Raw genomic sequence first — 12,462 nt, 5'->3', positions numbered from 1 at the left:
TAATTCTCTTGATTTCATCTCCTCTGGGAATGGCTAAATACAGTTTTCCATGCTCTTGTATCATTGGCAATAGTTATCAAGGAAAGACAAAAAAGGATGAAAAATCAAATGTCTCACCTTATCTAAATTTGCCATAAAACACTAAACAAATTAATTTAAAATTATAAATAAATAAGGATAATTCAACCTCCTTGAAAACCATCATCCTATTCTTCAGACAGTCTGTCAGCATCAACTGGTCTCTAGATAACAGAGCCTGGAAGCTTCTCAGTCATCTAAATGCAGAATTTATTCCACTGGCTTCCCCATGCATGCACGTGTACACGTGTTTAATACATGTATTAAATTTCAAATACATTACTTTTAACTAATCACCTCAAGTGGCATTTGTGCAATCTAGATATTTTCTTTGTTCCTTCAACACTCTTTCAATTACACTGAAAATTTCAGAGAAATAAAATTATAGCATGCCGAATATTAAAAGGTAGGGAGGGAAAAGAGCAAGAAACTAAGCTTCAAAGGGAATTCTACACTTTGATTTCAGTTTGCATCTTCCAAATGTTCACATTTTGCTACACAGATGTCAAACCAGGGTATAGGTAATAAAGCAGGTTCCTGTAAGATGTAAAAAAAATACATTTTAAATGATCAAATTAAACCATATTCCAAGCATGGCAGAAGCAAATGACGTATTATTAGATCTTCCCTAAACCTCATTGAACCACCTCTTTCCATCATAGCAAGGGCCTGTCAACCATGCAAGCCCTTGCCAAAAATAAAGAAAGAATGGCAGCATTTCCCATCTGCTGATGAGTCCTTTCTAAGGGAAGACAAAACACTGATTTTATTTAACTCTGTTCCAGTTATTGACTGGCCATATAAACAGTCATCATGACACACAGCCAGGTTTATCCATGTGCCCAGCAAACCAGGCCACGCATAATAAAGAGATTACACACTCTGTTTGGAATACAGGCAACTTGGAATAGCTTTTATTGAAGCTTAAGCATGGGAAATATTGGGTAGTAGATTTAGGTATCACACAATCAGAAATATGTTTGGCTCAAAAACACAGCACATGGCACCCTCAGTGAATGAGGGTGAGTATTATTACAGCACAACAGGCCTGCCTTTCTCTCCCTACCAAAAGGAAAGCTTGGAATAGCACAGAGCACATGGCATTTTAAACTTAGGGGAGAGACACTGACAAGAGTAGGAAGGAAAAAAAAGTATTAAAAAGAGTTCTGTAAAATATCTGTGCCCTCAAAAGACAGCTCCTCATTAACCACCCCCAGTCCCTGTACTAGAGACCTTGGAAAGGAAAAGACTCCTAACATGAAGAAATGGGACAGAAGGGACAACAGTTGGGCTCTGCTCAATTTCTGGGTTTCTCCTGCTCTCACTGGCATCTCTACCTGGGGAGCCCACTCAGGGCAAAGAGGTTGTGGATGTGCTGAGGGCACATGCAACCCCACCAATCAGTGCTGCTTCCTCCTTTCCCTCTGCTACTCCATTTGTGCCCAGCTGTTGGATTTTTGTTGGTAAATACTTTGGGCTGGACTATCAACCTACCCTGAGGTTGCACAGGTAACACACGATGTGGCCCTGATTCACAGGTACGATTCCAAGGCACAACCTGCATAACAGCTAAGGAAACACAACTCACATTTGCTATCCCAGGCTTTCACTTTTCAATGCTCAGCCATCTCAGATGGTTACAATTTACACTAATTTGACCATTTTCTTGCATAGAAGTGTTCCTGCTTATTTAGAAAATACTTTCAAGTGCACCTAAGATGTTACAGCTCCTGTGCCAGAAAATGTCAGTTTAAGAAAAGTCCTGCAAAATAAAGGTTTTTCTGACCAAGGTCAGCAAGAGCTCAGACCTTTATTTGACATGATGGTAATTGGTGCCATGGATGCAGTAACCAACACAGGTAGGAGGCTCTTGATGACTAAAGGAAAAAAAAACAGATTTCTGCTTGATGTGCTGCTGACTGAATTTACTTTACAGGAACCTCATGTGGCACAGGAGGAAGAGGTGCCTAGAAATCAGGGGCCAACCAAATGGACAAAAAAGGCTGATATACAGACAGCTACTGTTCCCATTGCACAGAACATTCCTAACTTTTACTGCTTGTACTTTCCTCAGTAACATGTCAGTCCGTTCATTCTTTTTATTTACAACCCTCTGCCCTGTGTCTGTGTATCAAGGTATGCAACAACAACCTTCTTACAGACAGCAGTTGAACTGCAACTTTATTCTGAATAAAGCCATAACAAGATAGGTGAAGTGTCTACACAGAGTCAATCTAGGCAATAAGTATTCCATAAGGCAACAGGATCGGACTTTAAGAAAGATGCAGCTAGAGCACAACAAAGGTCAGTGAGAGCCACACAGTGATTAAGTTTCCTTAACCCAATCAGAAGGTGTTCAGCTTGAACTATGGACTATGACCCCTCAAGGAATCTGACGCCTTTTTTTCTCTGATGGTTTAAGGAAGAACAGTGTTTTCCTAGGTTAAGCTGACAGGCAGGATGAGGCTTACAGCAAGGCTTGGAGCTTGTGACTATCCTTTCTCCTAACACACATACCTGCAGACCCATCAAGCTGGCAAGTGATAGCAACATGCCTCTGTCATAGGTTTACTTGTTCTAAAAAACCAAGTGGGAATTTTTTTTCTTTCTCCTGCATCGTTGTGTGTAATGGTTTGGTCTAGGCCTCTTCCTGGCAACCAGGTCGAAACTAAGGAAATACCATATCCCAGTATTCCATTCTATTTCTTTATGTAAGCAGAAGTATTAATACAAGGGGAGAAGTAGGTTGAGCCCTTCTTCTCTTCCGGCGTACTTGGAGAGGGCTCTGTGGTGCAATGGACAGCACTTTGGACTTCTGGCTGCCGTGGACTACTCTCGAGAGGCTAAGGTTGAGGCAGAAACTCAAACTGAAACACTGTGAAAGAGGGATGTTGAACGAGGGAGGGAGAGGGTGGTTCTTTTGGTTGGGTGATTGACAGGCACAAAAGAACTGACTAGCAGGCCTGCATTCCAGACTGATGGCTGTCAGAAGACTGGGAGGGTGGAGGTGAGGTTTTTTTTTCCTCTCCTCAGAAACGGCAGTCACTTCACTTTTGCCCTGACTCAGGGAAGGGGTGTGTGTGGAGGGATTTTTTCCATGGTTCGTTTTGGTTTTGGCCAGGTCATCTGGCTGCTTCTGGACCCGGTTCACCTCCATTCCCCTGCGCCCTGTTCTGCCCCCAGCCTGGACTAGCTCAGATTTCATCAGAGAGGCTTGGCCCTTCTGGGAAGGAACCTTTGGGGGAGTCCCGGCCACAGGCAGCCGCTGACAGTGTGAGTCTGTGGGAAAGAGTTTGGGGGTTTTTTCCCCCTTCTCCCCTTCCCTTCTCGGGGGGGGGAAAATCGCCATCGCGGCTCCTCCCGCGCACGGGGCCCACAGCGCCCCCTGCTGGCCAGCACCGAGCACTGCACTGACCCCACAGCGCCCCCTGCTGGCCAGCACCGAGCACTGCACTGACCCCACAGCGCCCCCTGCTGGCCAACACCGGGCACTGCACTGACCACAGCGCCCCCTGCTGGCCCACACCGAGACTGCACTGACCTGACAGCGCCCCCTGCTGGCCAACACTGAGCACTGCACTGACCCCACAGCGCCCCCTGCTGGCCAACACCGAGCACTGCCGTGATCCCACAGCGCCCCCTGCTGGCCAACACCGAGCACTGCACTGACCCCACAGCGCCCCCTGCTGGCCAACACCGAGACTGCACTGACCACAGCGCCCCCTGCTGGCCAACACCGAGACTGCACTGACCACAGCGCCCCCTGCTGGCCAACACGAGCACTGCACTGACCCCACAGCGCCCCCTGCTGTTCACGGTTGGAATTGCACCAAAAGGTGGAAAGTACCGAACTGGGCTCTTTTGTGGGGAACTTCGGGTGTGGAATTATTGTTTAGTTGTTTTTGTGTTCTTTTGCTCTTCTACCAATACACATATATCTTTTAATAAAGGGCTGTTATCTTTTTTCTTTCTCCATACTTGCTCAATTGGAGCCTCTTAATTTCAGATTTACAGTTGCTTGGAGGGAGGAGCTTGGTCTTCCTCATAACTCATCCTCCTTAGCAAAACCCTTCAGTCTCATTAAACTGAGACAGCCTCTGACACGATGAGCACAGCACCAGCTCTTTGCTGTTCTTCTCAGCCTGCTCCCACAGTCAGGATGTGAGATGAGTCTGAGCTGTGTGATATCTGTTTGTTGCAGTAACTGAGGCATTATAATGATTTCAAAATTTAAAGTCTGTTTAAGCCAGAATAGAAAGGAAGTTACAGTAGATATTATAAATAGAAAAGGAATTGAAAGTTTGAATCTTTTTTAGACGTAGTTTAAGGCTCTGTTGATAAGTCCAGCCGGTTTGCTGCCCAGGACACTTATGCTCCACTTGGCCAGCTCAGATCATAGGTTGTCCCCAGGCCCAGTTTCTTGAAGGTATGCGCAAAATCATAAAATACAAGACCTGGTGTCTGCATGGCACCAGCTATGCAGGCAGTCTTTCACCTGCTCAATTCACCTCCTTTTTCTCAAATCCTCTTCTCTAACTAGGAAGATGGAGTAGAACCTCATCTCCTGACTCCTTGAACATTGTTCCAAGGGAGGTCACCCTTGATATTTCTGAGTCATCTCTTTGCAGTGTCATTCAACCCTACCTGGAATAGCAGGAACAGGTGACAGTCTGCAGGCTTGACCAGCCTCGGCAGCCTCTCAGTGACACCACAGATATAAGCTCCCAGCAGGCAGACTTCTCCAGAGATACTGCTTGGATGACAAACGGGGCCTCTCATCAGGAAGTCTCCAATCACTAACCCCCTAAAGCACCAGTTCCAATGGGGTAGATGGCTGGATCAACTTTGCCCGGTTGGCCTTTTCTGGGACTTGCCTGTTGCTCACACCCTCCTCATTCTCCAGTCCCAGGGCATTGTATCTCTTTCCTAAGGGCACTGCAAGGGGGAAGAGGAAGGTCCCTCCTCCTGCCCCAAGCACAGGTGAGAATCTGGTCTCCTTTGTCTTCTGAGTTAGTCAAGTCAGTCAGTTCAGGGCTGGAAGCAAACGTACCTTCCTCTTGCCTTAAGGTAAGACCTCTTGCTCAGCTTGTGACAAGTACACCACACCACACATCCACCTCTCGTGCAGATCCCCAGACACTGTGCTGCCTATTACACTCCTCTTACAACACGGCTACGTGCTTGAGGAGTCCATCCAGCTGGGCACGCTTGCACCCATGACACCCATGTCTGCCTTCAGACTCTACAGGGACTTCCAGGTTCTGGAATCACATGGAAGTTTGGATCTGAGAAGCTCTTTCAGTTCTTGGGAGGCCAGGCAGGGTGTAGCTGTTGTACACCATGATCCTCAACTGCGGAACCCACCAGCACAGAGCTGAACACCTCCAGGAGTGTCACTGTGTAATTTCATTCAAAAATGCTATCCAAGGTGGAATTGTGCAACATCAAGTGTTTTATTTTATCAGGCACCACATTTGACCACAGTCCTAGGTCTGTAAGATCTTTGGGGTTTGGCTTTTGTGGTCTTCAAAAAAATAATATACACCATAACATCAGTTGCAGCCAGGAGACACCAGAACTCAGAGTGCCCTGGGCCCTAGCTCTGATCATTTCTGTTTAGGTTGGAGGGTATTTACACTTCTCAAATATGCACTGGAACCAAGCTGTGAAACATCCTGAAAAATCTGGTAGGCTTAAGAGCTCTAAACTTGCAGAATGAATTTCACTCTAATTTCTCATTCCTAGGAATTATCTTTCCAAACAGCAAAGTAATGACTGACTCTGATTACAATTCAATCAAATAAAAGCCCTGCAGAATACTCACACATACTTGGAACAGAAAAGGGAAATGCAGTTATCTGAAATTCTCCATTCATTTAGAGCACAATGCTGCTTAAACCTGGGCATAAATGTCTCTAGCCAGTGCTCACAAGATGGTGTTGTAATTGATGCCAAAAATTCAGCAGCTTTATCATATGCATTTTTTTTTCTACTGACAAAGTATTCCACAGAGCTGTATTTCAATTCTGATTTCATGTCACTTCAACTTCTGATCAGAGCTTAAACATAAAAAAATTATAGCCCTCCTCAATGGACCAACAAAAAAAGAATCCCTTCTTTTTACATATCCACATTTATTAGTCTCAGTCATTTCAGAAATATAATCATTATGGTCCCTTTTACTGAGAACAGCTCCCTACACACACACATCCTGGGGACTCCTCTGTACAGATGCTCTTTTTCCTTTCACTTCTGAGGGCGCCATGTTGTTCAACAGCAAAATCTGCCATCATGCAGAACCAAGAGAGAAAGTAATTTTAAAAGGCTGGTTTAGTTTCTTTTCCTATTCCCCAATACCCTGGGGTTTTTTTATATTAGTATTATTTTCTTTCCTCCTCCCTTATTGAAATAAACGTTGACTAAAAAGTCAAAGGCAGAGAAGGTTTCAAGTCAGAAGGAATGATTGCATTGACCATCCTGAACTCTGCATATCCCAGGCCTTTTGGTTTCAGGTGGGGCTGGCGTTTAACCAGAGCACAGCTCACAGCTCGCTCAGCACATATTCCAGAAGCATACAAGGCCCTGGCTGGAAACCATCAATACTTAAAAGTTTTCAGAATCACTGATCATATCTGTTTGTTCTATACTCTTTCAGAACCTTCCCAAAGAAATTGATCTATCCTTCCTACTGAAAACTCAAGACAGATAGGATGCCGTTTTTCAAAAAGACTTTCACAGATCCCATCAATATTGGAATAAAACTAGAAAAAAACAAGGTAGCTTTATTGATTTACACATTAAAATAACATATGCTTTTTGTGCATGTGCAGTCTCCCATGAGTGATAATTGGACTTCTAAAGAGAATATAATGTTGAACCTATAGGTATTATCCATCAGTTCTCCTCCTCCTTTCATAACAGCCACAAAAGATTAGAGATAACATGCCTAATTAGTGTAGAATGATGTAAAAATCACTGTCTGGACTGAAATGTGGTGCAAACAATAAATGAGCTCCCATGAGGGCAGTGAAGATGGGGAAAGGCCCTGAGGGGAAGCCGTGCGAGGACACTGAGGGCACTTGGTGTGTTCATCTGGAGGAGACTGAGGGGAGACCTCACTGCAGTGCCAGCTTCCTGGGCAGGGGCAGAGGAGGGGCAGGGACTGAGCTCTGCTCTGGGGGGACCAGGGACAGCAGCCAGGGAATGGCTGGAGCTGTGTCAGGGCAGGCTCAGGTTGGATCTCAGCCAAAGGTTCTTCCCCCAGAGGCTGGTTGGGCACTGCCCAGGCTCCCCAGGGCAGTGGGCACAGCCCCAAGGCTGCCAGAGCTTAGGGAGGGTTTGGCTGATCCTCTGGGGCACAGGGGGTGACTCTTGGGGCTGGGCCTGTGCAGGGCTGAGGGTTGGACTCAATGTGGGTCCCTCCCAACTCGGCATATTCTGTGACTCTGTGATGAGTTTGTGCAGGGGGGCAGACAGCCCCACCCAAACAGGATGAAAGCATTGCTGCCAGTTCATGGGAAGACTACACTTCACATAGCACAGGTCCCATCCAACTTCAGTTTACACTGCCTGTATTTAGTAGGAGATGCAGTACAGCTACTCCAACACATAGCAGACTACTCAGATATGTAAATACTAATAACAAATTCCGGCAGCAATCTTATCAATCTCCTGTCACTGCTCTGCCAAATAGCCTCCTGCAACTACCTCCCATGCTGCTGCCTGGTGGTCACACGTGTCTGGGCTGCTCCTATCTCTGCTCTCAGCAGGGTTTGTATGGGCTCATGGCTCAGCCCCAGCAGAGCAGCATTTTGTTTCTTCTGCAGCCCTTGCATTGTGGGCACACAGCAGACGCCTCCAGTAACCCACATGAGCCATTTCAAGCCCAGGAAGGCTGCTGCCCCAGCAGCTGAGTGCAGCGTTCTGTAGTGTCTCTGCAACAAACAGGATTACAACGAAATTGCATTTGTTTTTCCTTGCAGGTTTATGAACAGGCCTGTGACCACAACTTAATTTAAAACATCCACAAACTAAAGCCCCTTGCCTGGTGACTCCTGCTGTTCCCTTGAGAGCTGTGGCCTAAGGAAACAAATGCACTGACTAACTCCCCCTCCTCACTGCCCCAGTGCCACTCTCTTAAATCCACTGATTTAAGTGCTGCCACTGGCTTAAACGGTGACAGACTCAGTGCCAAAGAAGGAATTTTTCTCGAAACCATACTGTTTAAGGATGGCTGGCACGATGCAACGTAAGCTGACAAAAAGAAACAGACATTTTGTTTAATTTATGTATGTATGTATATATACAGTTCTCACACAGATCCTGAAAATGAGTACCCTCCTCCCAGATCAGTTTAAGTTAGATGTTAGATTCTAATTTACAGAGATCATCTCTGTTCAGGACAGTATTTGAACTCATAGCTCTACACTTCAGCAAAAGTCCCTGATGACTTTGAAAATAAAAAAAATAAAATCAAATTTAAAGTTCATCTTTAGCCAGTAAGAATAAAATGCTGAAGCCTCCTCTCCAAAAAAGCAAAGGAAGGAAAGGAAACATGAACAAAGAATGAAAATGAGTCAGTATCATCCATCTGGACTTTTCATTTTCCTATGAAGGTCACCAGAGAGCACAATGCTTCCCGCAGACCAGGAACAGAGAACTGGTCTCTGCAGGCTCTGCAGTCCCCAGGAACGTCTCTCATCGACTTCAGCCTCACCAGAGCAGGAGCAGTGCTGTGACACACAAATTCACTCGCTGCTAAACTGTGCCAACAAATTGCTCATTTCTGACAGATGTTTCTGTTTAAAGCCACAAGGAACTGTATGGATCATTCCACCTCAGCAGTCTCAAAAGCCACCCCAGCAACTCCAAGAGTAAGAAATTTATAAGGAACAAATGAAAAACCTAATTAGATCAACAGACAAAATTTGGATCAAGATTAGAGGATCTAACATGACAATGGGATTAGACTATTTACAAGACATAATAAGGTTTGGTTATTTATCACTTCACAACCAATTTCACAGTACAAGGGGGAAGCAGTGGCAAATCAGCATGACAAATGCAGATATGAGAATATCCTTGTTTCAGTTTAGTGTGTGCTCCCTATTGATGCCAAGCTCTATGAAACCACAGTCAAGAAAAAACACTGCAATCGCAGAAGGAAGTAAGAACTGGAGGCATAGCAAAGGAAATAAAAATAAGAAAAGCCTTACAGCCAGATACAGGTAGTTGCATGTGTACAAAAAGGTTAAAAGTAAATGAGTAATTGCAAACAACACAGTTGGAGTTATCCACATTGAAAAGTTAATGCAAACAAACACTTGGAAAGACTTTGCAATGACATTGTCCTTTTTGTCTTCTACACCTCTATTCCAACCAAGTTCCAACATACTTAGAAATGTAATACTGTATGTTCCAACATACTTAGAAAATGAGGCTGAAAACCAAAAAGCCCCCTTGTCCCTTGCCTCCCTTGAGAGGTTGCCTGTGGGACTGAACAGGGTGTAAGAGTGGTGGTCAAATCAAAGGAATCTCAAGCTTATGTCAAACTAGAAGACAGCAGTGAAAGCAGAGCTCAACAGCACACACCATGGTTGCATGAACTAAGTTCCCAGCCTTCACCAAGGGGTGCTTTGCTCCAACTACTGACAAGTCACTAAAGGTGTAGGTGGTATTTAGGCCAACAAGAAACTGAGCCTGGCCCTCAGCAGTCCTGCTGTCCTATTTCTGATCAGATACTTCATACACCTTCACCTTCTCCTCCCACATCTGAGAAGCCAGGCTTGGAAACACTGAGCAATGCTCCTCCAGCGGCAGGAGTCTTTATGCATCACTTTCCTGCTTATTGCCTCTTGTATCACAAACAAAGCCACCTGAGCCTGCCTGAAGGAAGCTCGTTTTCCCCAAACATTCTGTCCCTGCTCATCTGGGGAGCAGACACAGGCAGTGCACTGTAGGCTTCACACAAGCAATGCAATCTGGTCCCATTCCAGATTATTAAAGCCTAAGGCTTATTTCTACTCCTGGCATCAGCCATGATGACCTGGTCACATACAACAACATGGTTTTAAAGAAAGGAAATTAAGTGAGAGCGCTACGGAAGAACTGTACAGGTGGAGCTATACCTCTGCAGCACCAACAGGGAAGAAAAAGCAAAAAACCACCTCACCTGTGGCTTCTCAGTGTGCCTACTAGGTGTCTTTCACTTTCTATTTTAATTGCAAACTGAAGTTCAGAGCACCTTTTTGATCTAAATTCAGACAGCACCCAGTACAGTGCAAGTCTCAGGTCACGTCCAAAGTGTCTACTTACCCACAGTCAGATAGAATTCACCAGCAGCACAAGGTACCATTTCCATGCTGCACCACCAATCCCAGCAGTGAAGCAGTGCTTTCCAAAGCCTGTAGAAGCCACCCTGGACGAGACAGAATCACAGCACACTTGTCATTTTATGACTCAAGAAGCTTAAGAGATTACAAGCGTATTTACAGTTTATCACTAACCAAACTGCAACACCAAGCAAAGCAATTAAGTAATGATATCATATAAAATACAAACATTTCTGGGACCTTGTACTACATGGAAGTGCCTGTAATAGGAAGAAAATACATTCACAGCAGAAGGAACTGCAATGTTAACCATCAGGATTTAAAAGCTTCTTTCAGGGCAATACAACATCAGCTGATGTCAGCCAATGAGGGGGTTGCTCCATCCCAAGGTGTAGCTGTCTGACAGGGTGGCCATTTACATTTTAGCAGAGCAGCCAGGAATGGAAGGTTTGGGCTGGAGCTAATACAAGTGGAACAGCAATGAAAGAGAGACAAAAGGTGGGGTTTTCCCCTCAAACTTCTTCATCACACCCTAAACTTTATTTGTAACTAGTAGTGTATCTAAAGGAACTTATGTTAACATCCTGTGTCAGTGTTGATCAGTGCTGACAGCACTAAAAGGACAGGTTGCAACAGCAATAAGAACACTTCCATACATGTTTCAAAAATAATCGCTCTTAGTCAAATTAAGTATGGTTTTTTTACACAATTAGCTTTTTACCTGGAGCTCTAGTGGTCCTGATATGACAGGAATCTAGATATACATCAGTTATGGTTTAAGTCCTGCATTTAAGAAATAGATGAAAAAAAAATCCTTCTCTCAAGCTCATCTTCTCATAAATCTTATTAATAAGAGATATTCTGAGATTATACCAACAAGGCACCAGTATCTCTCCTTTCCTCCATGACTTTTGATACGGTAAATCATCATGTGTAGCACTTATAAATACCATTGCAATGTTTCTGTTGCTCTTCACTAAATATTGCTATTTCTTTTTTTTTTTCTTTTTTTTTTCCTAGAAGTAAGTACACACATAAATGAAATGGACAGAAGATGGAAACTATGAAAGAGGAGCAGTGTTTAAACAATAAGACTTATTTTAAAAATACATGCTCTCCAAGCCCATGGCAACAGCAACATTTCAACGGTACAATAGAAAAAACGAGGGGTTCTGTGAGGAGCCTGGTAGAAAACCAGAGTTTCCTGTGGGGTAAGGCCCACTTTTCCTTGTCAGTGGATTAGCATGAGGCTTTTTTTCTTCCTGCCCAGTTGTAGGAACCTGATAGTTTTAAGCCCTTTCCTGCCCCGTTACATTTGGTGGAAACTGTCCCATGTGGGTCAAAATTGCCAGTGGGCAGGAAGACCAGACAGACAGCTGGCATTGGCACAGCATCCTCATCTCCTCAGGAGAGCCAACAAAAAACCCTATCCCCAGGACTGAGCCAAGGATGGCCAGGATGGCATTTTTCAGACACGTGGGCCATAGTTCTGTACGGAAGGAGCAGGCTGTGCTCTCAGGTGTTACACACAGGTGGTGCTGAGCCCAGGACCCACAGAAACCACCACTGACACAGGCTCCAAACCAGATCTCCTCCATTTCAGAATTCCACTTTCAGAGACCCTCAGTGTTGGAAGTCTACAAACCCACCTCACAACTACTGTAGGAGGGGTAAGAGAGACCATTAGTGTCTGTAAAACATTCTTCCCACTCAAGTATAAGCAGATAAGCAGCTACAGTGGCAAACAACATTAAACTACACTACTGTGTGCAGCTAATAAAAACTTCTACTGAGCTAAAACATGTCAATTACATCCCAACACCAAAGCTATGAATTTTAATTTCTTGCAACTGCTGAGAAGACTAAGACAAGTGCCTTGCCCCACTGCAGTTCCAGGGCTGCAGGTCCTTGTCTCTCTGTACCTGCCCTCTGCGCTGAGAGAAATACCACCCATTGACAGCTTAGCTACTTCTGATGCACAGCACGCAAATATCTTCATCATTGTACTGGTTTAAAAGTTAACCAGCAGGGGGAATGAACCCAACTCAAAGGA

The 12,462-nt window shown here is 44.7% G+C and overlaps 2 long non-coding RNA genes across 2 annotated transcripts in view; one reads left to right on the top strand and one right to left on the bottom strand.

The window, feature by feature from the left end:
• The window catches only part of LOC127480934 (uncharacterized), a 349,754-nt gene that overhangs the window by 45,746 nt on the left and 291,546 nt on the right, over positions 1-12,462 (top strand). The window lies entirely within an intron of this gene.
• The window catches only part of LOC127480935 (uncharacterized), a 119,027-nt gene that overhangs the window by 70,369 nt on the left and 36,196 nt on the right, over positions 1-12,462 (bottom strand). Inside the window, exon 2 of the long non-coding RNA XR_007908057.1 lies at positions 10,393-10,495. This is a non-coding gene — a long non-coding RNA (uncharacterized LOC127480935). The remainder of the gene's footprint in view (positions 1-10,392; positions 10,496-12,462) is intronic.

This window comes from Manacus candei, unplaced genomic scaffold, assembly GCF_025592945.1.
Source record: "Manacus candei isolate 608988 ecotype Guabito, Panama unplaced genomic scaffold, ASM2559294v1 h1tg000076l, whole genome shotgun sequence".
Classification (NCBI taxonomy): Eukaryota; Metazoa; Chordata; class Aves; order Passeriformes; family Pipridae; genus Manacus; species Manacus candei.
Note: the sequence above shows the minus strand (reverse complement) of the source record. Positions and strands in the feature narration are given on the sequence as shown.